This window comes from Miscanthus floridulus, chromosome 8 (assembly GCF_019320115.1).
Source record: "Miscanthus floridulus cultivar M001 chromosome 8, ASM1932011v1, whole genome shotgun sequence".
Classification (NCBI taxonomy): domain Eukaryota; kingdom Viridiplantae; phylum Streptophyta; class Magnoliopsida; order Poales; family Poaceae; genus Miscanthus; species Miscanthus floridulus.
This window is the reverse complement of record NC_089587.1, coordinates 56,627,805-56,654,846: the sequence shown is the minus strand read 5'-3', so window position 1 is coordinate 56,654,846 and position 27,042 is coordinate 56,627,805. Positions and strand designations below refer to the sequence as shown.

Here is a 27,042-nt window from a genome sequence, read left to right as displayed (position 1 = left end):
TTTGTCGTGGTGCAATTTCAAGCTGCAGAGAGAGTAGTCATTACTTCAAGAAACCATTTTAATCTAACATCAAGCTCCCTAAAGCATTTGCAATTGTACAGCATGAACCATCGATTCAAAAACTCACAGAGAGACGAGCTCCGTCAAATTGAAGAGAGCCAGCGAGATTCGGCACATAGGCATCAGCATCAAATGGGAGAAAGAGTGAAGACGACGCACAGGCCCGTGATTCGGCACCGGCTGATGGCGGGGCAATTGCAGTCGATAGATGTGTTTATTTCGAACGACCCGGACCAGACGCGCTTCATGCACAGGTCCTCCGCCGCCGCCTCCCCCTCCAGTCGCCACTGCCGGAGCACAGCGTGCAGGGCATCCGCTGCAGGAACGCGAGATCCACGAGTTACTAGCTGCCAACTTTCTCGTCGCCATTACACAACCTCAGACACCATAGAAGGAGCGAGAAATCGATACCGTCGGAGGGATCGGTGGGCGGGAAGGGCTGTTGCCCTGCGCCACGTCCAGGGTGAGGAGCGTGAGGACGAGGAGAAAGCCGACGACAAGAGTGGAGGCGGAACGAGCCATGGGGCCGGCGTGGGGCACGGTGGCCGCAGGCGAGAGTTGACTTGTGCGCGCAGGAGGGGGCTCCTAGCGGCGGCGCTGGCGCGGTCAGCTGCCTACGTGCGTGTGTGCGTGTGCGCGCGTCGTCGTGCAGTTATACAGTATAGCAGCTTTGCCGAGTGTCTAGATCTAACACTTGACAAAGCAGTGTTTGCCGAGTGTTCTAGATCTGACACTCGGCAAATGATTTTTTACTTTTTATTTATTTTTTGTCGAGTGTCCTAGATCTAACACTCGGCAAAGTTTTTTTTTCTGCTTCTTTTCTAGAAAAAAAAATTATTTCTTTGCCGAGTGTTTTTTTGACACTCGGCAAACCCCCTCTTTGCCGAGTGTTTTTTGACACTCGATAAACCATATTTTTTTTTACTTTTGACCTCCAAACTTTTTTTGCAGTTCTCATACAATACCTGGTACTCCATGTTCCAATGTGGCACATTTCTCGAACTTTTTCTATATTTCTTTAATTTATTTTATTTAATTGAATTTTCTTGGATAATTCAAATTATAACTGCTAGTCATTCGAATAATGAAAAAAATAAATGGGAAAATGATATTCATGTTATTTAGTATAATGTGAGGCCGTACCCTGGAACAGACCACCAATTTCGAACATCTTCTTCACGAAACATGACCACGAACTTGCGGTCGAGTTGTTTTTAAATTCTATAAAAAGCAAACGAAGTCCAAAAATTATGAAACTTGTCGAGATGTCATGATATAATATGTGGAGGCTGTGATAAAAAATTGAGGAGGTTTCACGCAAATTTGTCATGTACGATGCTTACCACCTTGTCGGCCTCTTCATGAAATCATGAAACTTCTTCGGAGATTCTTCGGTTTGCAAGCATCGTAGTGACAACATGCACAAAATCTTCTAAATTTTTTATCATAGCCTCCACATACGATATCACGACATCTCAACAAGTTTCATGATTTTCGGACTTCGTTTGCTTTTTATAGAATTTAAAAACACTTCGCACGCGAGTTCGCGGTCATGTTTCGTGAACAAGATGTCCGAAATTTCGGGTCCGTTCCTAGATACGGCCTCACACTACACTCAGTAACATGACTATCATTTTTTGAATCATTAAATTCCATTATTCGTACCACGTGCAGTTCAAATTTATATTTTTTCAAAAAAATTCAAGTAAACAAAATAAAGTAACTAAATATATCAAAAAGCCACAAAAAATCCATAAATTCTAACGAGGAGTTCCTGATACTTTAAAAGGGCTGCACAAAAAATTTGGAGGCAAAAAAAAATTTGTCGAGCGCCGGGGCATGGCATTCGACAAAGGGGGCCTTTGCCTAGTGCCAAGAATAAGACGCTCGGCAAAGAGGGTTTTTGATTTTTTTAGAAATTTTCTCTTTGCCGAGTGCCTTCACAGGGGCACTCGGCAAAGGTATTTCAAAAAAAATGTATTTTTTTTAATTCCTTCCTTTGCCGAGTGCCTAAGCTGTTAGGCACTCAGCAAAGACATTTTCAAAAAAAAATATTGAATATTTGCTGAGCGCCGTGTCAGGGGCACTCGGCAAAGTATTTTCCAAAAAAAAAAACTTTGCCGAGTGCCTAACAGCAGGCACTCGGCAAAGAAGGACGTGGCCGAACACTGTTACGCGGGGCAGCCTATGCCGAGTGTCGCTATTTTGCCGAGAGCCTGGCACTCGGCAAAGAAGTGCTTTGCCGAGTGCCCTTTTTTGCCGAGTGCCCGGCACTCGGCAAAGAATTCTTTGCTGAGTGCAATTCTTTGCCGAGTGCCCGATTTTTAACACTCGGCAAAGGCCCTGTTTCTAGTAGTGGTTGCCCACCAAAAGAAGGGGATCATCATCGCCACCACCAGCTAAGACCGGCACTGCTGAGTGTGGCCATGATGCACTCTATTCCCATCATTACTGCATCAAAGAAAGACACTTTGATCAGCAAAGGTAAGGTGGACCTAAGATGGTTAGAAACAAAAGAGATAATCATATACAAATGCTTACGGTTAAGCTACCAAGGCAACCAGGAAACATTAATATAGTTAGCGTCTGTGTTTGATGCAATGATTTGCATGGCATGTTAGTTGGAGACGGGGTACAACTCATTATCGCATTCATATTGTTCCAAACCAAATCATTGAAATGATGCACCGATTTGCATGTTGTGTTAATTGCAGACAGGTTACTGCACTACTGCTCACCTGCATTTGCCACACCATTGTACCAACACTAAATCACCCATCCTCAACACGTCAGCCACTACAGTACAGAAGGCTGCAGACAGTTAGTTGGAATAATCAAAATGCATTAAAATAGAGCAGCTCGAACCAAAGAGCTAACAAATTTTTTAGGCATATCCAATTCCAAATAAAAGGTTCAGTTAACACACAAGAGGCAAACATCACCACAAGCAAGATCTTAAATGTACGCAAGTAATTTGTTCATATTATTACAGTATAAGAACTTACTTTAGTATAGGTAGATAGATACATAACATCTTCAGCTAGTCAGTGAGTAAACTGAAAGTACTATCAAGAAAGGCTAACTGAACTCATTTACGTCATCAAGGTACTAAAGATCAAATTACCCAATCAAAGCTTGGAAACACATGAAACATCAACTACTACTATATTCACGCATGTTCACAAACTTCAATTGAATCAGGTGTTTAACAAATTTGAGCAATCCCTCCCATGGAAAAATTAAATCAGGTATAAATTGTAACCATAAATAAAATAATAGCACCATAACGCTAGAACATAGCATCGATTGCATGAATTCCATAACCTGCATTAAATATGATCAGCGGCGGCATGTGGTAAATAACGTCCTCGCTACGGTTAACAGGATCATCGCACTAGTTCCCAGACCATGGAAGGCACACGCATCAAACGTGAATAATTACCCTAAATTCGCAACAGTCAAAACATTGCAATACCAAGATTCCGATACACAAGCATGAACTCAGGGCAAAAACGAAAGGGGCGGTTGGGCTCAAGATGAAGAGCGCGAGCGTGCCTTCGGGCTGCCGCCTCTTCCGTCCGGGTGTAGCACGGGCGCACCTTCGGACCTGTAGAGGGACCAAGGTTATCATGGTCGCCCTTCGCGTCGACATAGTAATCCTTGGCCGGCTCCCAGGTACGATCCCCCACATCATAGGAGCTCCTTCTATCTCCTCTATTTCCTCTCCTCTGTGACCCCCTCTCCTCATCGGAGGACCGCGGCGAAGGCACCAGCTCGTACTTCGCAGGAGCAGGCTGCAGGGGCGTGTCCTCATCGGACGAGGGGCTCAGCGGCAGCGGGAGCGACGAGAAGGTGGTGGCCAGGATGTTCAGGGAGGAGGCATCCAAGGAGAAGCTAGGCCCGGAGGGCAGGCCACAGGACGGTGGCTGCGGTGGCCAAGCGCTGGTGAAGATCGGGGTTAGGGGAGGAGACCGGCAGACCGCATGGGACCAGGGGAAATCTTGCGGGGAGCGGAAATCGGGAGTGCGCGGCACTTGGGAAGGAGATCGCGTGGGGAGCTGATTGGGAACGCGACTTCTTCTTTTTTCGAACGGAGCGTTCGTGCGGGCAAGTTTTTTTTTCAGGCAGACAGACGACCTGAATTTCGATTGTCGCACCAAGATGGTGTCCATACTCTTTAGTCTTTTTAGTTGTGACATGAGAGACATTCAAGAAAGAAGAACAAGGATTAGTATATATCAATAAGCTGCAACATCGATCAGCAACAGAGTAGACCATATACAACAAAAGATCGTCCGAGGGAGAGAAAAAAAAGACAGGAGATTTGATCTGGTCTAGAGGAAGGACCCACCTTTGATGGCGTGGCAACATCTTTTTTTTACCTAAAGATAGGACAACTGTTGGAGAAAGAGAAGTTTGTTGTATAAAATTTTTTAACAAGGAACTAAGAGCATCTTGGTTGTGGGATCACTAGGGATGGGTTGAACCCAACCCTGATTTTTGGGATGGGGTGAACCCAGTCCTGTGTTTGGTTTAGGAGGTTAGGTTGAACCCGGTTCTGTATTTCGTTGTATAGGTTTTGTATGAGTAGGATAAGTCACTGACTGGTGGGGCCCGCGTGACAGCCTATCACCTTCTTCTACCTCGTGCTGCTCGTGACCTGCTCGCTCTCTTCGAGGCCGCAAGCCGGCCGCACGCTGCTCCCTGGCCACGCCCCTGCCGCTCCCTGGCCACGCCACCGTAGGTCCCCTGGTCGTGCGCCGCTTCCGCTCTCCGAGGCCACACGCCGGACGCGCGCCGCCGCCGCTCCCCCTGGCCGCGTTGCCACCGCTCCCCTGGCCGCACGTCGCTTCTGCTCTCCGAGGCCGCATGCCGGCCGCGCACCGCTGCTCTCCTGGCCGCGGTGCTGCTCGGCCTTGCCACGAGCTCCACGGACGGACGCTAGACACGCGACTGGGTCGAACTCCATCCGCTCGTTTCCATGGAACCGGATGAACCCGGATCTGAGGGGAATATGGGGTGAACCCAACCCCCACCTCTCCAAGCCAAACACTCTTAAAAATGGGTCCAATGCAACCCAAACCCAGTTCTAAAACCCACTCCCAATATTGATTTTTTTAGCAAGAATGAAAAAAGAGTAAACTACATTCATCATACAATAACTTGTTAGCTGGGTGTGGATTAATCTAACAAATTATAAACTGCTTAAGTAGATATAATAACTTGGCATATTAGTGTATGTATGATACAAACACTACTAGTGCGACAAAATATGTACTCACCTATTATATGCTAGGGTTAATAGCGGGTTTACGACGCATGCATTTTGCGTGGTGGAATTGTTTAAGATGGCTTTGGCAACAATAAGATGGGCATCGCAAAAAGTAGATGCTCCACAACATCAATCACCTAAGGGCAGTAGCGATGGAGAGGGAATTGTTATCTCGCAAATGACAATATAAAATAGCTAATTGTGTGACCATACCCATAACTTCAACCTTGCAACTTTTACTTTGAAAAATGCATTTTACTCAAGTTTTCAGCGAGGAGAGAAAAAAGCATGCCCTACCTAGCTAGAACCAACGTCCCATAATAAACCAAAATTCTCCATCAATTTTAAATTTAGTCATTCTTATTTTTCTAGGTATATAATTTTTATGACGCATCTAGATGCTCTCGAGAGCTATTCTCGTTCTATCTTTGGCTAGCAAAAAAAAATCCAAAATAGAGGAACGACTATATTCGGATCAATTAAAGAAATTGATGAAGGATATTTTTTCACCTAAATATTTATTTTTAATAACAAGAAGGAATAGAGAGAGTCTCTCGGAGTTGCTCTAAAGAACCACTGCCAGCGAGCGTCCCTCTTCACCTGTCGCAGCCCCCTCCGGCGCTGGTATTGGTTGCGGGCGGTGCACGCTGGCTGTGAATACACACAGATTAATGGCACAGGATGCACTAACCGACTCAACCGAGGCCCTGTTTGGATTCCATGTACTAAAGTTTAGCCACTAAATTGACCACTTTAGCTCTTAAGTCTCCAAAACAAGAGGTCTAAAGTGTTATCTAAGGTTTAGAACATCTCACAAAAACTTTAGACCACGTAAGTAAGCTAAATTGGTCTAAAAGTTTTAATTTACAGTAGTCCTCAACTTTATAGACAACTAAAGTTTAAAGCAGAATCAAGCAAGCCGTGAAATCAAGGATAACCGACATTGATCAAGGACCAGCTCTGTCCTCGAATTGCAATCAATCACGATCCGACTTGGACCTGGAGAGAGAAGAAGTCAAGTATGGAATAATCTGCATGCTGACATGCAAGAGTCCTTTTCCAATTTTCCGACATGCAAGAGTCCTCCTGCCGTGCGTGGCACATGTTGATATGCAACCGACCTAAAGCGATCCATATATATCGACGACGTCTTGAGGGTTCCAGGCATCGATCATCCACAAACCAAAAACCAAACCAAACCGCAAGCTGTAGATTTGATTTCAGCCGGCCATCTACCTTAGCACCAACGCCGGCAAACATGTCGTCGGTACCGCCGCTGCTGTCTGCCCCTGGCGCCGGCAAGCCGTCGCGCTCCGCCTCGGCCGTGGTCGCCAAGGCGACGAGGGGCTTCCAGGTGTTCCGCATCGACGGCTACTCGTGGACCAAGGCGCTCCCGGGCGGCGAGCGCATCACCTCGGAGCAGTTCAACGTCGGCGGCCGCTTCTGGCACATCGACTACTACCCCAACGGCACCGACGGCTCCTCCAGCGACTCCGCCGGCTCCATCGCCCTGTACCTCCGCCTCCAGAACACGTACAAAGTGGAGCGCGTGCGGGCGCAGTACAAGTTCAGCCTCCTGGACCTCGCCGGGAACGAGTCCTACGAGCTCCCCGCCGAGACTGGCATCTTCAGGTCCACCGGCCACAACAACCGCGGCGAGGTGTCCCCGGAGGACCCTGGGTGCGGCTACGCGGGCTTCATCACCATGGAGGACCTGGAGAAGCGGCGCGACAGCCTCCTCAAGGAGGACTGCCTCGCCATCCGATGCGACGTCGGCGTCACGGAGGTGACGACCATGGCCGTGGGGCCAAAGAACGGGAGGCCGGAGAGTACCAGAAACTACGGCGGCTACGTCTATGCTGACGGTGCCGAGTCTCCCGACGAGGAGGATGACGGCGGCTCGCACAAGGGCAAGCGTGGTGAGCCGGATGACAAGGAGTACATCCGCCGCTGCCTCTCTGCCCAACGCCGAAAGTAGATGCAATCGAATTGGGTGTTATGTTAATGAGTTAATGACCAGCTTAATTGTTTGTTGTTTTGACCATATTGCGGCAAAGATGGTATCAAATATTCTGTCTGTCCCAAAATAAATCAAAATGTACCTAGACAATACATAGCCAGAAGTCATTTCAGACAATATCCTTCAAATATTCTGTCAGTCCCAAAATAACACAAATGTACCTAAACTGATGTTCTTGGATAGGATATTATACTAGCATCGTTTTCTACAGCATTCTTTATCCTCGGCTTTAAATCTTTGAAACCAAAATAATCACAGCACCTATATCTTATTTTAGACCAAGTATAAACTGAATATTAAAGCACAAAAGGTACCCAGGCCTTGTTTAGATCACCTCCAAATTCCAAGTTTTTTCACTCTCTCTCCATCACATCAATTTTTGGACGCATGCATGGAGCATTAATGTAGGTAAAAAAAAACTAATTGCACAGTTTGGTTGTAAATCACGAGATGAATCTTTTGAGCCTAGTTAGTCCATGATCGAACAAAGTTTGTCAAATACAAACGAAACGTGCTATAGTGTCCATATTGCAAAAATTTGCAATCTAAACAAGGCCCCATGTAGATATAAAGTTTGAATAAATCAATAGGGAAAGCTTTGACTGTAATAAACTAGCATTATCAGTCCCTCTAGATGGCATGATATGTTGACCAATATGCTTTGTAATAATCTGATTGCTAACAAGTAAATCACTCTTCTCAATCAGTCTTTCATGATTTCTTATGAAAATTTTACTAAAAGAACTGTCAATAATAAATCTATGACCAGATTGGAAAATAGGTAAAATACTTGTAACATTTACCTCCTCAATTATGTTGGAGAAGCATGACGATTGTACGACTTGAATTATATCTTGCTCTGCGCTCTCATATATAGCCCTCCAAATTTTCTTCTTCTGGATCCTGTGCTCCATCACGTTGTTGTTCCACCTTAGCCAAACATGGCTCAGCTATGGGCTTTTGTTCTTCGTAAGCCGTACTCAGTACAACTATAGATTGCTCCTCTTGATGCTCACCAACAACTTTAGCACGGAACTCATAAGGTAGAAGGTAGGCTCCTTTATTACAGAAAAATCAAGCATCGTTGTTTTGCTACGGTTGCCATGTTTTTGCACGGCCATGCTTGCTTCTTTTAATTCAATAGATTAGGCACATGCACTGTTTAGTTTGGCTCTTTCAATAATCGAACTACTCCTGTCATCTGAATCACTCTTCTCTTTGATATGTTTATCAACTGTTAATGTTTTTTTCCTGCAAAATTCTAGATTTAATCTCATTACAATCTAGATGCTTTTGGCTTCTTTTATCTTTTCAAAAAAAGTAACCATAAAACTTATTCATCTGTGCAACAAAGGCATCTGTTCCAACATTGACAAATTGCCCCCAATGTTTCGAGACTCTTTCGGCAAGGAACCATGATGTGTTGCTGACACTTTGCAATGCAATTGTGTGGGATGCGAATCATTTCCTACACTACTATAGATGAAGGCATATGCATGCCTGCTGAAATTTCACTAATTCGACTATGGTCATAAGTTAAATATAAAACCGAATCATTAGAATTACCATCCACATATTGCATTGAAAAAATATTAACATGAGGTGTAGCAGATGACGTTTGAGAATAATTGGCTGGATAGGTTGCTGAAATGTGGCCAATTCTCCCATCCATCGGCATGTTTTGAGATGAACTCACATATAAGGGACTAGTTGTAGACGAATAATAAGATGAAACATCCCCTTGCATGCTATTAAAATTCTGATCATGAGATGTTTGATAAATCTCGTGCTACATTGACCTAATGCTTACATGGCAGGGTAATAACTAATACACATAGAAATTATCCTTCACGTGGAGCATTAGGACTGCCCTTATACATGTGGTTTCAGCAATTTTTACATGAGGTCTTCTGAACATGTGGGATGCGGCTTCATCCTTTTCTCATATCCTAGCTGAGGTAATTGGAACAATAATTTCTGTACAATTGATCTGTCAAGCCAATGGCTCCATGACATATCATTTCTGCCACTCGAGTCCCCCTATTTTTCATTTTGCTTCAAAGTTGTATTTTGACTCATCAGATATCCATATGGCTGGTCCCAGAGTCCCAGTTATAACCTCCATCAAGAAGCTTTTCTTCATACTCCTCATCTCTAAAGATTTATTAGCCTTTTGCTTTTGGCCATTTATGTAATCATGTTGTTAGCTGTTATTTATTTATTCATGCTGCACATGCTGCGTTTTATTTGCAAATAGTACTATAATTTTTTCCCTGACGAAACGCGACGAGCTTTGATGACTAATTAGCGAGAAAGAGAACCGGAACAAATAGTACTAACGTATGTTTTCCTTTTTTGGTCTTTGATTTCTTGACAGGTATTTACTACTGATTGACGATGTCTGGTCACTATCTACATGGCTGCATATCAGGAACTGCCTGCCAGAAAATCATACAGGTAGCAGAGTTATAGTGACCACACGGTTTGAAGCTGTTGCGAATGCGAAGGCATCACACGGCTATCATAAGTTCCATAAAATGAAAGTTCTATCCAGTACTGACGCCCAAAAATTGTTCAAGAATAGTTTGGAAAGCAGCCGGCAGTCAGGCCTGAAAAAACTAGTGCCCGCCAGAGTCTGGGAGATGTGCGGTGGCCTGCCGTTACCCATAGTTACCATGGCAGGTCTTGTGGCATCCAAGCCACTTAATGAGCAAAATGATTGGACTGAAGTCTGCGAATCCCTGTTTCCAAAACCGCAAGTATGCCATAAACCGGAGGAGTTCATGAGGATAATCAGTTACTGCTACACTGCTTTGCCTAGTGATCTTAAGACTTGTTCTCTGTATCTATGCCTATTTCCCAAGGGCCGCAAGATTAGAAGGAAGCGAGTGATCAGGCGATGGATAGCTGAAGGTTTTGTCAGTGAGAAGGAGGGGTTGAGTGTGGAGGACATCGCAGAGGCATTCTTCAACCAACTCATCGAGAGGATGATAATACGGCCTGTAGAGAATAGCAGCGACGTCCAAATTTTTTACAATTTAGCCTTTTTTTTAAGTTTCTCATAAATAGACTCCTGGCGGAAAGAATTCAGAAAATGGACCCTTAGCTCGGCGCCATTGATGCTGGCGCCGAGGTCTGGCGCCGAGGTAGGCGCCATCATCTCTGGCGCCATGCTCCTGAGCACGGTGAATGACCTAGCAGGGAGCTTGGCGTCGTAGATCTTGACGCCGAGCTCGACGCTAACATGAATGGCGCCGAGCCTTTAATACCTATTGGGCCCGTCCTTTCCTCTCTTCTTCTTCTCTCTCTCGCCCTAGGATAGCCGAGCTCCGCTGCCGCCGCCGCCGTCCTCGCCCGCACCCCGCCGCGCCGCGCCCGCGCCCGCGCCGAGCCGCGCCGCGCCGCACGCCCAGCGGACGGCCCGCGCCCCTTGGCCACGCCGCCCCCCGCCCCGCGCCGCGCCGCGCCTTGGCTTGCAGGAGCACCGCCCCCCGCGCCACGCCCGCGCCGCGCCGCGCCTAGGCTTGCAGGAGCGCCGCCCCCCGCGCCGCGCCGTTGCCCGCGGCTGGCCGCTGCGCCGCGCCGCCTTCGCTGGCCTCGCCCCGCTTTGCCGCCGTCCAGCGCCAGCGTGCCTCCCGCGCCCGTCGAGCCGGACTCGCCGCGCGGAGCCCCGGGCATCCCGCGCCCGCCGCGTGCCACCGCTGTCGTCGGCCGCGCCACCGTCGACCCCGCCACCTGCAGCGGCCGGCCGTGCCACCGCCGGTCCGTATCGTCGGCCTGACCCAAGCCCATCGTCCACTGCGACTCCGTCGACGTCCGCGGAGCAGTCGTTGAAAAGGTAAAAATTATAAATATGCAATGTACCTACTTAGTTGGCATTTGTTATTTACTAGTTAAAGTTGATTTAGTTAGTGATCTAGTGAGATATATATGTAAATAGATAGTAACATAGATACATAGGTTCATAAATATAGTTAGATAGCTACTTAGATATGTAGTTACATATTTAGTTAACTACATATGATCTAGCTATTTAGTGAGTATACCGTATATATATACGTAGTTATTATCTTGATTACTTAGTTTGTAGCTAGAAAGTACTTGTTAGGTACTATCTATCGTCTAATTTTGACTAAAGGACATGTGTTTCGTTACGTGTTTGAACTAGATGGACAACCTAGTGACTATATATCATGGAGGCACCGTTGAAAGCGATCGCTATGGATATGTTGAGTTTCTTGATATGCAAAGCGTGCCTGTGCTATTCAATGATAGGCCTTTATTTAGTGAGATGGTTGCAAAGGCTTGGGAGGAGCTGCATTGCCTTGAAGATGATGACATTGCAGTTGATGGTGTACTGCACCTAGGTTCTCCTCTGAACATCTTCAGGCGAATCATCTCAATTGGTTGTGCAAATCAGTGGGAGAACTATGTGAGATCGGCTATGAAGAGCCAGCTGTAATGTTTGGACGTGGTTGTGCGTCGGGTGTTAGTTGATCCCATCCGTCATGGGTTTACCCCAGCAATGGATCATTAGGCACACATCGACCCTCCTGTTTTGGAACCTTACTTGCATGTGCAGATTGCGCCTACGGTTTCCGATGCTCAATCTACCCCCAATGCAGTATTTGTAGATGGTTGTCAGACTCATGTTTCTGTGGCAGATCCTCCTTATGAGATCCCTTTGATACAGAATCATCTGAGTAAGTGTCTTAACCGCATGGTTTTTGGGAGCTTACCCTGTTCCTTACATCTATTTCTTTCATTCTTTCCTTATTTCTGTACTGATGTTGTAGGAGACATTCCTAAGAATGTGGATGTGCCCCCTGTTGCTGTGCAAGTGCACTTTCGAGATGAATTATGTGGCTCCAATAGTGTTGAAATTATGCATGATTCGGAGCCATATGAGATGGCTAGGGCTCTTGATTCTGATGATGATCGCCCTGTTGGAGAGCTGACGGAGAGTGATGTTGAGATGATGAGACGTATCTTTCCCGGCCGCCGTGATCCTAGAGTTCACGAGTTCAGCGATCTTGCTCATTTCGATCAGGCGTTTGCAGAAGGACGTGATGATGAGCTCCTAGAAGCTCCTGAGGCCGGTCCTAACATGATAATTGAGAATGGGAGGGTGTTCAATGACCTCCCTGCTTTGAAGAGGTGGTTGTAGGCTTTTGTAGTGATACGAAAGAGGCCTTATAGGGTATTACATTCATATGCGGAGCGTCGTTACACAGTTGTGTGTGACAAGGAACGCTGCCCATGGAGGGTTTGTGCAAGGAAGCAACAGGTAACCGGAAAATGGAAGATCACAAAAGTTATCGGGCCAATATTTAGAGGGTCGTCCAGAGGGAGAGGAAAGGGGAAGGGACTACCTCGGGGTGGGAGGGTCCTCTTGGTCTCGATTTCTTTGAGGAAGCTCTTTATGAGAGATTCCCAGTTGAGAGCAAAAGTGATTTCACCAAAGAGGCACCACTAAGAGGATACGATAAAAGGAAAGAAGAGTGGCCAAAATACATGCATGGTGTGTGCAGATGTTCATCGAGGGAATAGATGGAGGTCGTCCTTTCTTCAAATGCTCGCGAGCATGGGTAATTGCTATTACTTTTTGTTTCTTCAATATGTTTCTCTTGTATATAACTTACACGACATACTTATTGTAGTCTTCCTTGGCTGAAGAAAACTGTGGGTTCAGTAGGTGGGTCGATCCTCGACCTATTTATCCACATGCAGAGTACATCTACTACCTATAGGACCATATCTTTGATCTAGAAAGGGAAGTTAGCAGCGGTTACAAGGACGACGGACAGGACGACAACAACAATGGTGTTGATTCACAGGAGGCACTCTACAATGATCCATATTGTACCAGCCCTAACCACAACAACAAGGGGCCTCCCCTGTCACCCCTGCCACCACCACCAACAACAATGGGAGGCTACTATGGAGAAGGTGCAACACAATTTGCTATGTGGCCACACTACTAGGATGACTTTATCTTTTTCACATACCACATCTATGTGTTTGTTGTTTGGTTTAATTACCTAAGGCATGTTAGGTTTAGTCGAAGAAAACTATGTACCCAGGTTTGGTACATGTAGTCACATGCCATTTTATGTGTTTCGTGTGTTGATTTATATAATGCCATACGTCGTTAGGTTTTTTACAGCAAGTGTTCACATTTCAATACGTCTGTATCATTAAGCGGAATATTAAGACCATAAATAATGAAAACAACCACATAATGAAAAGTTCAATACTATACCACATTACACAACATATTAATACTAGAAGTACGTGCCAACATTAGACATTGGGGCAAATGCACTTTTAAATCCTCAGTCTGAAACGTACCGAGTAAGCAACTCATCATCCGAGTACCAGTCCTCTACCACAACCCTGTTGCTGTGGCTAGGATCACCTACGTTGCTCTGACCTGCCTGTCGCCTATAGTAAGAGGCCTTCGCTTCATCTGCGGCCATTGCGGCCTAAGTGAAGAACGCGTCGTCATCCTCCTCCGCCTGTAAGCTCACCTCTGCTAGAGCGATGAGCTCGCTCAGTCTGGCAGTGTCGTCCTCAGCCTCCTTCGCCTGCATACCCGTCTCTACTAGAGCAATGAGCTCGCTCAGTATACCAGTATCGTCCTCAGCCTCCTACGTCTGCATGCCCACCTCTGCTAGAGCAATGAGCTCACTCAGTCTGCTAGTGTCGTCCTCATCCTTGTCCCCCTCATCAGACAACACAATCGGTGATTGAACGGTGCGATCAGCTCGCGATCTATGCTCATCTAACTTCTTCTCCTCATACCTTGCACGAGCCACCTCTGTGGCATGTTCCTCGCTGTAACTAATCCCTTCATGTATAAAATGCAATCAGTTTGCAACGCGATTATATTATATTTAAAATCAGGCAACAAAAAAGGCTTTTAAGCACTCACTGGCACATAATGTAGCAACATGCTCGTTCAAGACCTGCATCTGTACTCTTGTCTCCTCCCTTGCCTCATTCCTTACCCTCTCCTCCTCTAACGTTATTCGCCTCTCCAATCCCCATTTGTTAAGCCCAACAATGATCGGGTTACAAATACCGCGCTGTCTAGCAAACTCATGCATCTTTTCTTTGTGATGTTTAACGAATAGGTTGACGTAGTCAGGTCCATATCCCCTCTTCCGTGCAATTAGTCGTCTCTTCTTCAGTTCATCCAAGAACTTAGCTTGACCATCATAACATTCCCACCTGCATTTTCTAGTGCTCTGTTCAAAAGAAATATTATATCATATATGTCTTAGCAAAAGAAACAAAATACGACTCCATGTTTACCACAAAAATAACGAACCTCATCATACTCAATCATATGGCCGCAATAATGGCCTATTCTAAGCTCCGAAGGGACTAGGCTATAGTTGAATTTAACACCACATTCGCACATGACAGGAGGTGCTTTGTAGATTACCCTTTCTTTCTTTTTTCCTTAACCCTCTATGATTCTTAGGACCATACAACCATTCCTTAAAACGACACTTCGCCATTGAAAACACCTAAATAATGAGACATTAGTACATGAATACATATAGCTCAAGATTTGAATACATACACTTTGCACTTACTTCATGTTTGTTTGGACACACAAACTCCAACGTATTCTCAGGGTTTATCACAGCTCAATCTCCACAATCGTACAGAGGAGGTTCCTCGAGTCGTCTAACTGCGCCTAGGTGCTTCTCCTTAGCCGTCATTGGCGGAGGGTTAGGGGGGTGGAACCCACCGCTTGAAGTGCTCACGTGGATGTCTTCCTCTAAACCAATCGTCGAAAAGGAGGTACCTAGGATCAAACTTGTCTGTACCGTCGATCCACTGAAAGAAAAAGCACCTCTCATGGTCCTACACAACGAGATTCCAACAAAAATATTAGTAGCATACTTACACAAATAAAGAAAAAGGATAGTGGAAACAATTTCTTACATTAAAACGACTGCATGTGTAGAAGCAACGCGCTTTGTGTCCGGATGTTTCGATTGAAAAATATGGGCCGGGAAACCACAGTCATAGTTAGGGATAGGGAGGTCAGGAGGGACGTGGACATCTTTGCTAGACGCGTCGGGGTATAATTCTCGAGGACGACCCCATTTTCGCCAAAACTCCCTCAAAACATTTCTTGCATCTAACAAAACGGATGTAATTTAACAAACATAAATCAAAACATCACAAATAAATGTCAATGAGAACCATAACTACAATACAACCAATTTCATTCCATGAAACAAAAGCAGTTAACATTAAACCCTAAACCTAGGGTTTCCCATTTGATGCATAATAATGAATCTATAACATAACTACATGCGCCTAGGTTTGCTAGCCTTTTCCACGCCTTGGCATCATCCAACGGTTGTATAATATATATATTGAGGGATACAATGAAACCCTAAGTGATGACGATTCTTAGGTTGAAAAATTCGACTAATATATACCGAATCAATGCGAAAAAAAACTAGGAGGGGAGCGAGGATACCTTGCTCTCGAAGATCTACGGATCAAATCAAGGTTTTCAAGGTCCAATATGCCGATTTGTGAGGTAGGGTGAAGTGGGGAGAGAAAAAACCCGAAAGGGAGGAGAAAGAAGAGGAAGAATGCTCGGGCAGAAAGGTTGGGCCGGGGTTAAATGCAGGGAGCTCGGTGCCAGTCACTATGTCGCCGAGTTTGGCGCCCCAGAGTGACTGGCGCTGAGCTCCCTGCCATGTCATCCACCATGCCCAGGAGCTCGACGCCAGAGACGCTGGCGCCTACCTCGGCGCCAGCATCAATGACGCCGAGCTAAGGGTCTGTTTTCTAAATTTTTTCCGTTAGGGATCTATTTATAAAAAACTTAAAAAAAAGCTAAATTGTAAAAAAATTCAGAAGCGACTGGAAGGTAAAGAGATGTCAAGTCCATGACATGGTGATCGAGTACATCATCTCCAAGGAAGGTGAAGAAAATTTTGCCACTGTAGTCGGCAGCCAGTGGTCCATGCCAACACGAAGCAACAAGGTCCGCAGGCTGGCGCTGCACAGCACTGACTCCAAGCATGCAAAGGAAGCAGATCGCATGAACTTATCCCATGTCCGTTCATTGACGGTGTTTGGGAGCTTAGGCCTTGTTTCCAAGTTTTTTCACCCTCTTTCTGTCACATCAATTTTTGGACGTATACATAAAGCATTAAATGTAGGTAAAAAAATAACTAATTACACAGTTTGGTTGTAAATCACAAGACGAATTTTTTGAGTTTAGTTAGTCCATGATCGAATAAAGTTTATCAAATACAAATGAAACGTGCTATAGTATCCAGATTGCAAAAATTTACGATCTAAACGAGGCCCTAGATCAGCTGCAACTTAAGTCATTCAAGGCTGGAATTGTGCAGGTACTGGACCTCGAAGGCTGCACAGGTTTTAAGGAGAATCGTTTCAGTGTCTCAGACATATGGGCCTTGTTTAGTTCCAAAAATATTTTTCAAAAAGTGCTATAGTAGCTATCATATCGAATCTTACGATACGTGTATGAAGTATTTAATGTAGACGAAAAAAAACTAATTACACAGTTTAGTTGGAAATCGTGAGATGAACGTTTTGAGTCTAATTAGTCCATGATTGAATATTAATTACCAAATAAAAACGAAAGTGCTACCGTAACCAAATTCTTAAATTTCATCCCACTAAACACAACCTAAAATGACCCTACTCAAGAACCTCAGCCTCCGAGGAACTGATGTCAGCAAATTGCCCTCCAACATTGGGGACCTCAAGTACTTGGAAACCCTGGACGTAAGAGAGACCAAGGTCTGTGTGCTGCCTCCATCTGTAGGTCAGCTAGAACGAATCAGATACATACTTGGCGGAAACAAGGGAAAAAGGACCGGAGACAATGGAATAAGGACGGCCCTGAAGGTGCCCAAAGAGATCAAGGGAATAGCAAAGACCCTGCACGTGTTGTCAGGGATTGATGTTTCTGAGGGATCAAATACTGCATCTGAACTTAATCATTTTACCGGACTCAGGAAAACACGCGATCACCAGTTCAGGTGAGTCAACCACTCACCAGTCTTACCGACCACAGTCGAGCACGATCGAGGCTGTTCGACCACACACACTATGGCTAGATGTAGAAGAAGAGGAAGAACAGAGTATACACATACAGTACAAGCACCAACAATGGCTAGAGCCTTATATAGGAGATGGCAAAACTAAAATCTCTTTGTTGAGTTGCAGTGGCAAACTATATATACAACTCTATTTATCTAGTCCTATTACAGCGCACATGCTGCAACAGTAACTAGATAACACAGCAGGACTGACTTCTGCGCATATCCCTGTATGTGGTACAGTGTGGCAGGTGAGCCGTTCGGCGTCTGCCTCTGCAGCGGCTACAGTACCACAACAGGGGGCCTTTTCGACGCCGCTTTCCCTTGCTGTGTGTTCACACAAGAAAGTAGTAGATTATCTAACAATTCTTTCCCTAATCCTATTGCTATCCCTTGTACCCTCTCCATGCCGATCATCTCCTTCAGCTCCGTGAGTCGAAGACGTTCGAGCGGCTTGGTGAGGACATCCGCGAGTTGCCGACCAGTTTTGACGAACTCGATGACGATCTGCCCTCCATCGACATAGTCCCTGAGGAAGTGGAACCAGTCGAAACTGGATTCTTCGCGAAACGGATTCTTCGCGAGGGTGATGACGGGCTGGTTGTCCACCATTAATGCTGGTGGGTGAGCTTCCACATCGGTCAGCTTGCCTAGTAGCCGGCGCAGCCACACAACTTGGCACGCCGCTGTTGTCGCCGCTACGTACTCTGCCTCGCACGTAGATAGCGCCACCACCTTCTATTTCAGCGACAGCCATAAAATTGGGGCTGACCCGAGGAAGACGAGCACACCAGAGGTGCTCCATTGTCTGATGATGTCCCCCGCCATGTCTGCATCGCTGAACACACTGAGCTGTAGCCTACTCCCGCTGGTCTTGAAAAAGATGATCCCTTGATCCATCGTCCCCTTAATGTAGCACAGTGGCCGCTTCACCGCAGCCCAGTGATCCTCTCTGAGATCCTTCATGAAGCGACTGACGTAGCCCACGGCGAACGCAATGTCCAGCCTCGTGTGGATTAGGTAGCGCAGACCATCGATGATGCTCTGGTAGAGTGTTGCATCCACCTTCGCCGTGGTGCTAGCCTTCGTCACCTTCAGTCGCTCCTCCATCGGAGTCACGCATGGCTTGCACTCAGCCATGCCGCTCTGCTCCAACAGCTTGAAGGCATATGTGCTCTAATCGAGCGTGAGTTCCTCCTTCTCCGGTCTCACCTTAATGTCGAGGTAGTAGGAGAGTGCGCCGAGATCGTTTATTCGAAAATGAGCAGCCATCTCGCGCTTGAAGCTGCTGATGTCCTCCATGCTCGTGCCGGTGACGATCAAATCGTCCGCATACACACCGATGACGAACTCCTCCCCCATCGCCGCGTGTAGAGCGCGTGCTCGGTTGCGCACCGCTAAAACCCAAGCTCGCCCAGCGTGGCGTCAAGCTTGGCGTTCCATGATCGTGGGGCCTACCGTAGCCCGTAGAGCGCCTTACGCAGTCAGAGCACCCTATGCTCCTCTCCCTTGATGGTGAAACCTAGAGGTTGCCTGACGAAGACCGTCTCTACCAGCTCGCCATTGAGGAAGGCCGATTTAACGTTCAAGTGATGGGCGCACCAGTCCTTTGCTGCTGCCAAGGCTAGTAGCAAACGGACCGACTCCATATGGGCTACTGGCGCAAAGACCTCCTTGAAGTCTATGCCCTCACGCTGAACAAAGCCTCGAGCGACGAGGCGCGCCTTGTGCTTGACAATGGCGCCGAGCTCGTCCCACTTGACCTTGTACATCCACTTCAGGCTGATTGAACGGCATCCTGGAGGTGGATCGACGAGCTGCCATGTCTCGTTTTCCTCGATCGCCTTCATCTCCTCCAGCATCATCTGTCGCCAGTTTTCATCGTGCTCGGCCAGCGCGAACATGGGTGGTTCCTCTACACTGACAAGTAGCAGCTCTTGGTCATTGAGTAGCCGACCAGCCAGTCCTAAGGGCCCTGTGCCACCAACGATGTTGTCTAGCCTATGGAACCGTACCTCCTCACCTTCATGGAAGGCATCCATGAATTTAGTGATGTCACTTGGAGGTGAGGCGAACTCAATCCGTGTTGATGGAGTTCCCTGTTTCGCCGAAGTGCTCAGCACAGCACCTGGAGTGCTCGGCATCTTGGTTGCAGTGCTCGGCACTACTTCTGGATAGCTCATCACTACTCCTATAGTGCTTGGCACCACTGTAGGAGAGCTCAGCCTCAGTCTTGGAGTGGTCGCCACCACTTCAAGACCTCTTGGCTTCACCACGGGAGTGCTCGGCACCCATCCTGAAGTGGTCGCCGCCACTGTAGAGCCTCTCGGCGCCACTCTTGGCGTGCTTGGTATCCCTCTAGGAGTGCTCGTCACTCCTCCATGAGTGCTCGACATCCCTCCCAAAGTGCTTGGCACCGTCCTAGGAGTGCTCGGCTCTGTCGCTGGAGTGCTGGGCACCCCTTTCGGAGTGTTAGGCACCTCTTCCCTAGCGTCTCCACCATCATGGATGACCAGGTGCTCGACGACGAAGGTGTTGGTAAAGCCGACAGCTTCCCCCATGCTCAGACTGCTCTAGTCCTAAGCCACCATCTCGTCGAACATGATGTCGCATGAGACAAGCACCTTGTCTTCATGTGGGTCGTAGAGTCGGTACAAACACCATCGGTGTGCTCCTGTCCTCCAGCTTGGTAAGGTTCGACTTTGTCTTCCTGACATGGCCGATGCAACCAAATGTCTAGAGGAAGGACACGCTCGGCTTACGCCCATACCAAGCTTCGAACGATATCTTTCCCATCAGGGCCTTGGTCAGAGCGCGGTTGAGGATGAACACCGCTGTGGTCACTGCCTCACCCCAGAACCTTACTGGCATGCCTTTAGCCTTCATCATGGATCGAGCCATGCCGACCACCATCTGGTTCCGCCTCTTCACCACGCCATTCTGTTGTGGCGAGTACGACATGGTGTGGTGTCGCACCACACCCTAATCCGCGCAGTATGCAACGAACTCCACTGAAGTGAATTCACCGTTGCGATCAGTCCTCAGCATGCGGAGCTTGTTGCCGCTCTCAACCTTTGTGCGCATCTTGAACTTCTTGATCATCACCGCCGCTTTGTCCTTGCTCCTCAAGAGTTGTAGCCACATGTAGCGACTGCAATTATCCACGAACAGGAGGAAGTACCATCGACCATCGTTTGTAGCTGGCGTGATCGGCCCGCAGAGGTCATCGTGGATGAACTCGAGAGCGTCCTTTGTGCGATACTTGGCCTTCTTTGGGAATGGTAGCCAACTTTGCTTCTCAACCAAGCAGCTGTCACATAGCTCGCCTCCATGCTTGATGTGGGGCATCCCTCGGACCATCTTCTCTAGCCAACCAAGCGCGTCGAAGCTGAGATGTCCGAACCGGGCATGCCGCATCCATGATTCCTCGGTGTGCCTTACTGTTAGGCACACTGGCTGCTCTACCTTCAGGTCGAGCAGTTCAAGGACCTCTTCACCTTGGTGAGAAGTCGCTGCTCCTGGTCCCTGATCCTAAGGACTCCGTCCTTGATCAGTACCTCGCTACCATGCTCATCTAGCTGACCAATGCTGATGATGCCGGAACGCAGCTATAGGATGTAATATACATCCATTAGCGTGCGGTGCTCCCCGTTCTGGCATCTAAAGATGATGGTGCCGCGCCCTTGGATAGCCACTCTTGAGTCATCACCAAACTTCACTATACTAGTAACATCATCGTCGAGCTCGAAGAAGGATGCCTTGGAGTCCATCATGTGGTTGCTAGCTCCAAAGTCCAGATACCACCGCTGCTCCTGATCGGCGCCCACACGTCCGAGGTGGACTTAGGCACGTGGTTCATCGAGGTTGATAGCCTTTAGGGCCTTCCCAGGTCCTTCCACCGTCGTCACCTCTTCCTTCTCCTTGGCCTCAACATCGTGTAGTGCATAGAACGTCGCCATCAGGATAGTGGCCTCATCATTATCATCAGCTTGCGCCAGATGAGCCTCAGCCTTCTTCTTCTGCTTACGATTTGGGCACTCCTGTGCCCAATGGCCCATCTTCCCATAGTGTCGATAGACGTTGGGGTCGACCTCCCTCTTCTTCTCTAAAGAAGCCTTGCCGCGGCTAGAGGAGGCTGCCTTCCCGGAGTTCCTCCGAGCAGCCCACTCCTCTTCTGTCAGCAACAGTTTACCGCTGTCCTTCGTTGTTGTCGCCTACTCCAGGCACTCATCCACCACCCATAGACAACCTGTCACATCCTCAATGGTGAGGGTGGACAAGTCCAGCATCATCTCTATGAAGAGAGCGATCTGAATGTACTTTGTCGGCACGGAGTGGAGGTACTTGGAGATTTCCTCCTCTTCATTGATGGTGATGCCGTGGATCTTTAGCTTGCTGATGAGCATCTATTGGTAGAGGGAGAAGTCCTCCACCATTTCACTATCCTTAAACTTGAGGTTGGCGTATTCCTATTTCAGAAGCTAGGTCGTCGCCTTTTTTGTGCAGTCAGAACCAACACGCATCGCCGTAATAACCTCCCACGCCTCCTTAGCTGAGCTCTTCACCCCCAATGGCTCCCTGTACTCTGCCGGTATAGCAGCGAGGATAGTCTCTAATGGTGACATGTCATCTTCCTCATTACCAGTGCCCTTGTTAACAGCATTCCAGAGCCATTGGGCTCTAAGCTTAACCTTCATGGTCACCGACCACTCTCCATAGTTGGTGCGAGTCAGCGTCGACCAACTGGTACCGCTGACCTCCTGCACCTTGTGAACAATGACCTCTGGTCATGGCTAGGCAGCCACAGCAGTGCCACTGCTATCACCCATCTCTGAACCATTCGTTATCGCCAGTGGTTAGTCTGGCGACGGTATTTGTACGGCTTTGATATCACTTGTTAGCCCACAGGATAACCGGCTCAGGTGAGTCGACCACTCACCAGTCTTGCCAACCATGGTCGAGCACGACTGAGGTTGTCTGACCACATACACTATGGTTAGAGGTAGAAGAAGAGGGAGAACAGAGTATACACACACAGTACAAGCATCGGCGTTGGCCAGAGCCCTGTATATAAGATGGCAAAACTGAACTCTCTTTGTTGAGTTGCAGTGGCAAACTATATATACAACTCTATCCATCTAGTCCTAGTACAGCGCACATGCTACAACAGTAACTAGATAACACAGCAGGACTGACTTCTGCGCCTGTCTCTGCATATGGCTACAGTGTTGTAGGTGAGCCATTCGGCATCTGCCTCTACAGCGGCTATAATACCACAGCAGGGGGCCTTTTCGGCGCCGCTTTCTCATACTGTGTGTTCACACAAGGAAGCAGTAGATTATCTAACAGGAAACTGGCCATTTACAGGCTCCCAATCAGTGATCAAAATATGGCCCCCAAAATCCCTTTCAAAAACAATATGGCCCCTAAGGAAAAGAGTGATGAGATGTTGACTGAATTTATCTCCTCCATCCAGTAGCTCAGCGGATATTATCTTCAAAGTCTCGTCATCGATATCGAGTCATCTGGTTTCCTTGACCTACTGGATGCCATGGAGTCGCCTCCAATAAACCAGACATCTCTTGAGCTATATGGCAGGTTGGTCAAAGTTCCAAAATGGCTCCCAGCTCTCAGCAAGCTTGTTAAATTAACCCTTTCAGCGATAGCTCTACGTGCAGATACTTTGAAGCTCCTTAGCAAGTTGAGCACATTATTTTCCCTCACCTTTTTAGTTGTGTGCAGCACATGATCCTGATTCTGTTAGCCCCTAGATCTTCGGCACGGGTGAATCAACCACTCACCACATGTTGCCGACCATGCACTATTGTTGCCGACCACACACTATGGCTAGAGGTAGAAGAAGGGAGGAAGAACAGAGCACACATACAGCACAAGCATCAGCGTTGGCCGCAGCTCTGCAGAGGAGATGGCAAAACTAAACTCGCTCTCTTTACTGAGTTGTAGTGGCAAACTATATATACAACTCTACCCATCTAATCCTAGTACACAGACATATCAGGCTGCCATGCTACTATAGTGACTAGATGTGACAATAGGGCTGACTTTGGTGCCTGTCCCTACAGTGGCTACAGTGTGGCAAGTGAGTCATTCAGTGCCTGCCCCTACAGCTGCTACAGTGCAATAGCATGTAACCCTTTTTAGCGCCGTCTGTCCCTGTCGTGCGTTCATACAAGGGAAGCAACATATTACTTAACAATTCTTTTCCTAATCCTGCTGCTAACCCTTGAACCCCCTCCATGCCGATCATCTTCTTCAGCTCCATAAGCCAAAGACGGCCGAGTGGTTTGGTGAGGATGTCCATAAGTTGCTGACTAGTTTTGACGAACTCGATGACGATCTGCCCTCCATAGATACAGTCCCTGAGGAAGTGGAACTTGATGTCGATGTGTTTGCTCCGGTCGTGGAGAACCGGATTCTTTGCGAGGGCGATGGCAAGCTAGTTATCCACCATCAGTGCTAGTGGGCGAGTTTCCACACCAGTTAGCTCGCCCAACAGTCGGTGCATCCACACAGCTTGGCATGCCGTTGTGGCCGCTGCCACATACTCTGCCTTGCACATAGACATCACCACTACCTTCTGTTTCAGTGACAGCCATAAGATTAGAGCCGACCCAAGGAAGATGAGCACGCCAGAGGTGCTCCACCATCCATCGATGTCCCCTGCCATGTCTACATCACTGAACATAGTGAGCTACAGCCTACTCCCACCGGTCTTGGGAAAGATGATTTCCTGATCCATCGTCCCTTGACGTTGCGCAGCAGCCGCTTCACCATAGCCTAGTGATCCTCTTAAGGATCCTCCATGAAGCAGCTGACATAGTCCATGGTGAACGCAATGTCTGGTCTCGTATGGACTAGATAGCATAGACCGCCAATGATGCTTTGGTACAGTGTTGCATCTACCTTCACTGCAGTACTGGCCTTCGTCAGCTTTAGCTACTCCACCATCAGAGTCACGTACGGCTTGCACTCAGCCATACCGCTCTACTCCAATAGCTTCGAGGCGTATGCGCTCTTACCGAGCGTGAGCGTCTCCTTCCCCTATCTCACCTTGATGCCGAGGTAGTAGGAGAGCATGCCGAGATCGCTCATTCGAAAATGAGCCGCCATCTCGCCCTTGAAGCTATCGATGTCCTCTACACACGTGCCGGTGACGATCAAGTCCTTCACATACACACCAATGACGAGCTCCTCCTTCCCCGTCGCCACGTGTAGAGTGTGTGCTCGGTTGCACACCTCATGAACCCAAGCTCACCTAGCATGGAATCAAGCTTGGTGTTCCACGCTCGTGGGGCCTGTCGCAGCCCGTAGAGTGCCTTACGCAGTCAGAGCACCTTGTGCTCTACTCCCTTGATGGTGAAACCTGGAGGTTGTCTGACAAAGACTGTCTCTGCTAGCTCGCCGTTGAGGAAGGTAGATTTTATATCTAGGTGATGGACATGCTAGTCCTTTGCTGCTACCAAAGCTAGAAGCAATCGGACAGACTCCATGTGCGCTACCAGCGCAAAGACTTCCTTGAAGTCAATGCCCTCGCACTGGACAAAGCCTTAGGCGACGAGGCATGCCTTGTGCTTGACAATGGCGCTATGCTCATTCCGCTTGACCTTATACACCCACTTAAGGCCGATTGGACGGCATCCTGGAGGTGGATCGATGAGCTTCCAAGTCTCGTTTTCCTCAATCACCTTAATATCCTCCAGCATCGCCCATCGTCAGTTTGCATCATGCTCGGCCAGTGCGAACATAGGTGGTTCCTCTGCACTGATGAGAAGCAGCTCTAGGTCATTGAGCAGCCGACCCGCTAGTCCTGAGAGCCATGTGCCATGGACGATGCTGTCTAGCCTGTGGAACCGTACCTCCTCACCATCGTGGAAGGCATCCACGAACTCAGTGATGTCGCTTGGAGGTGAGGCAAACTCAATCGGTGTCGATGGAGTTCCCTATTCTACTAGAGTGGTTTGCACGACACCTAGAGTGCTCAACCCCCTAGCTACAGTGCTCGGCACTACTTCTGGACTGCTCGTCACCCCTCCTAGAGTGTTCAGCACCACTGTAGGAGTGCTCAGCTCTAGTCTTAGAGTGGTCGGCACCACTGCAAGACTTCTTGGCTCTGCTACGGGAGTGTTTGGCACCCATCCTGGAGTGGTCGACACCACTACAGGACCTCTCGGCATCACTCCTGGAGTGCTCGGCCCCCTCCTAGAGTGCTCGACACCACCCTAGGAGTGCTCGGCTCTGTTGCTAGAGTGGTTGGCACCTCCTCTCCAGCATCTCCACCACCATGGATGACCAAGTGCTCGATGATGAAGGTTCAGGTGAAGCAGCCAGCTTCCCTTGTGCCCAGACTATTCCAGTCCTAGGCCACCTTCTCATCAAACACGATGTCGCGCGAGATAAGCACCTTGCCTCCGCATGGGTCATAGAGCCAGTATGCCTTGGTACCTTCTGCATAGCCTAGGACCATCATCGGTGTGCTCCTATCCTCTAGCTTGGTGAGGACCGGCTTCGTCTTCCTGACATGGTCGATGTAGCTGAATGTCCAGAGGAAGGACACGCTCGACTTGCGCCCATACCAAGCTTCGAATGGCGTCTTGCCCTTTAGGGCCTTGGTGACCGTACAGTTGAGGATGAACACTACCGTGGTCACCACCTCATCCCAGAACCTTGCCGACATGCTCTTAGCCTTCATCATGGATCGAGCCATGCCGACCATCGTCTGGTTTTGCCGCTCCACCACGCCATTCTATTGTGGTGAGTATGGCATGGTGTGGTGTTGCACCACACCCTAATTCGCGCAGCATGCAGCGAACTCCACCGAAGTGAATTCGCCATCACGATCAGTCCTTAGCACGCGCAGCTTTTTGCTGCTCTCCGCCTTCGTGAGTGCCTTGAACTTCTTGATCGCCTTCGCTGCCTTGTCCTTGCTTGTTAGGAGTTGCAGCCACATATAGCGACTGCAATCATCCACGAGTAGGAGGAAGTACCGCCGACCACCATTTATGGCTGGCGTGATTGGCCCGTAGAGATCACCATGGATGAGCTTGAGAGCATCCTCCGCACGATACTTGGCCACCTTTGGGAACGACAGCCTCCTCTGCTTCCCGACCAGGCAGCTGTCACACAGCTCGTCTCTGTGCTTGATGTGGGGCAGCCCTCGGACTATCTTCTCTAGCCGACCGAGCACGTCGAAGCTGAGATGGTCGAACCGGGCATGCCACAGCCATGGCTCCTCGGTGTGCCATGCTGCTAGGCACATTGGCTGCTCCACCTTCAAGTCAAGTAGGTACAGCCGGTTTTGGGACCTCTTCACCTTGGCAAGAAGGCGATGCTCCCGGTCCCTAATCCTGAGGACGCCATCCTTGATCAGTACCTCGCTAGCACGCTCATCCAGCTGGCCAATGCTGATGATGCTTGAATACAGCTGTGGTATGTAATATACATCCGTTAGCACGTGGTGCTCGCCGTTCTGGCACCTAAAGATGATGGTGCCGCATCCTCGGATCGTCACCCTAGAGCCGTCATCGAACTTCACCGTGTCGGTCACATCATCGTCGAGC

General features: G+C 48.2%; 1 pseudogene; it reads left to right on the top strand.

Annotated features, from left to right (window-relative positions):
* The first annotated feature begins 6,590 nt into the window (after positions 1–6,590).
* Positions 6,591–23,213, top strand: LOC136469121 (disease resistance protein Pik-2-like; annotated as a pseudogene).
* Positions 23,214–27,042: the final 3,829 nt, after the last annotated feature.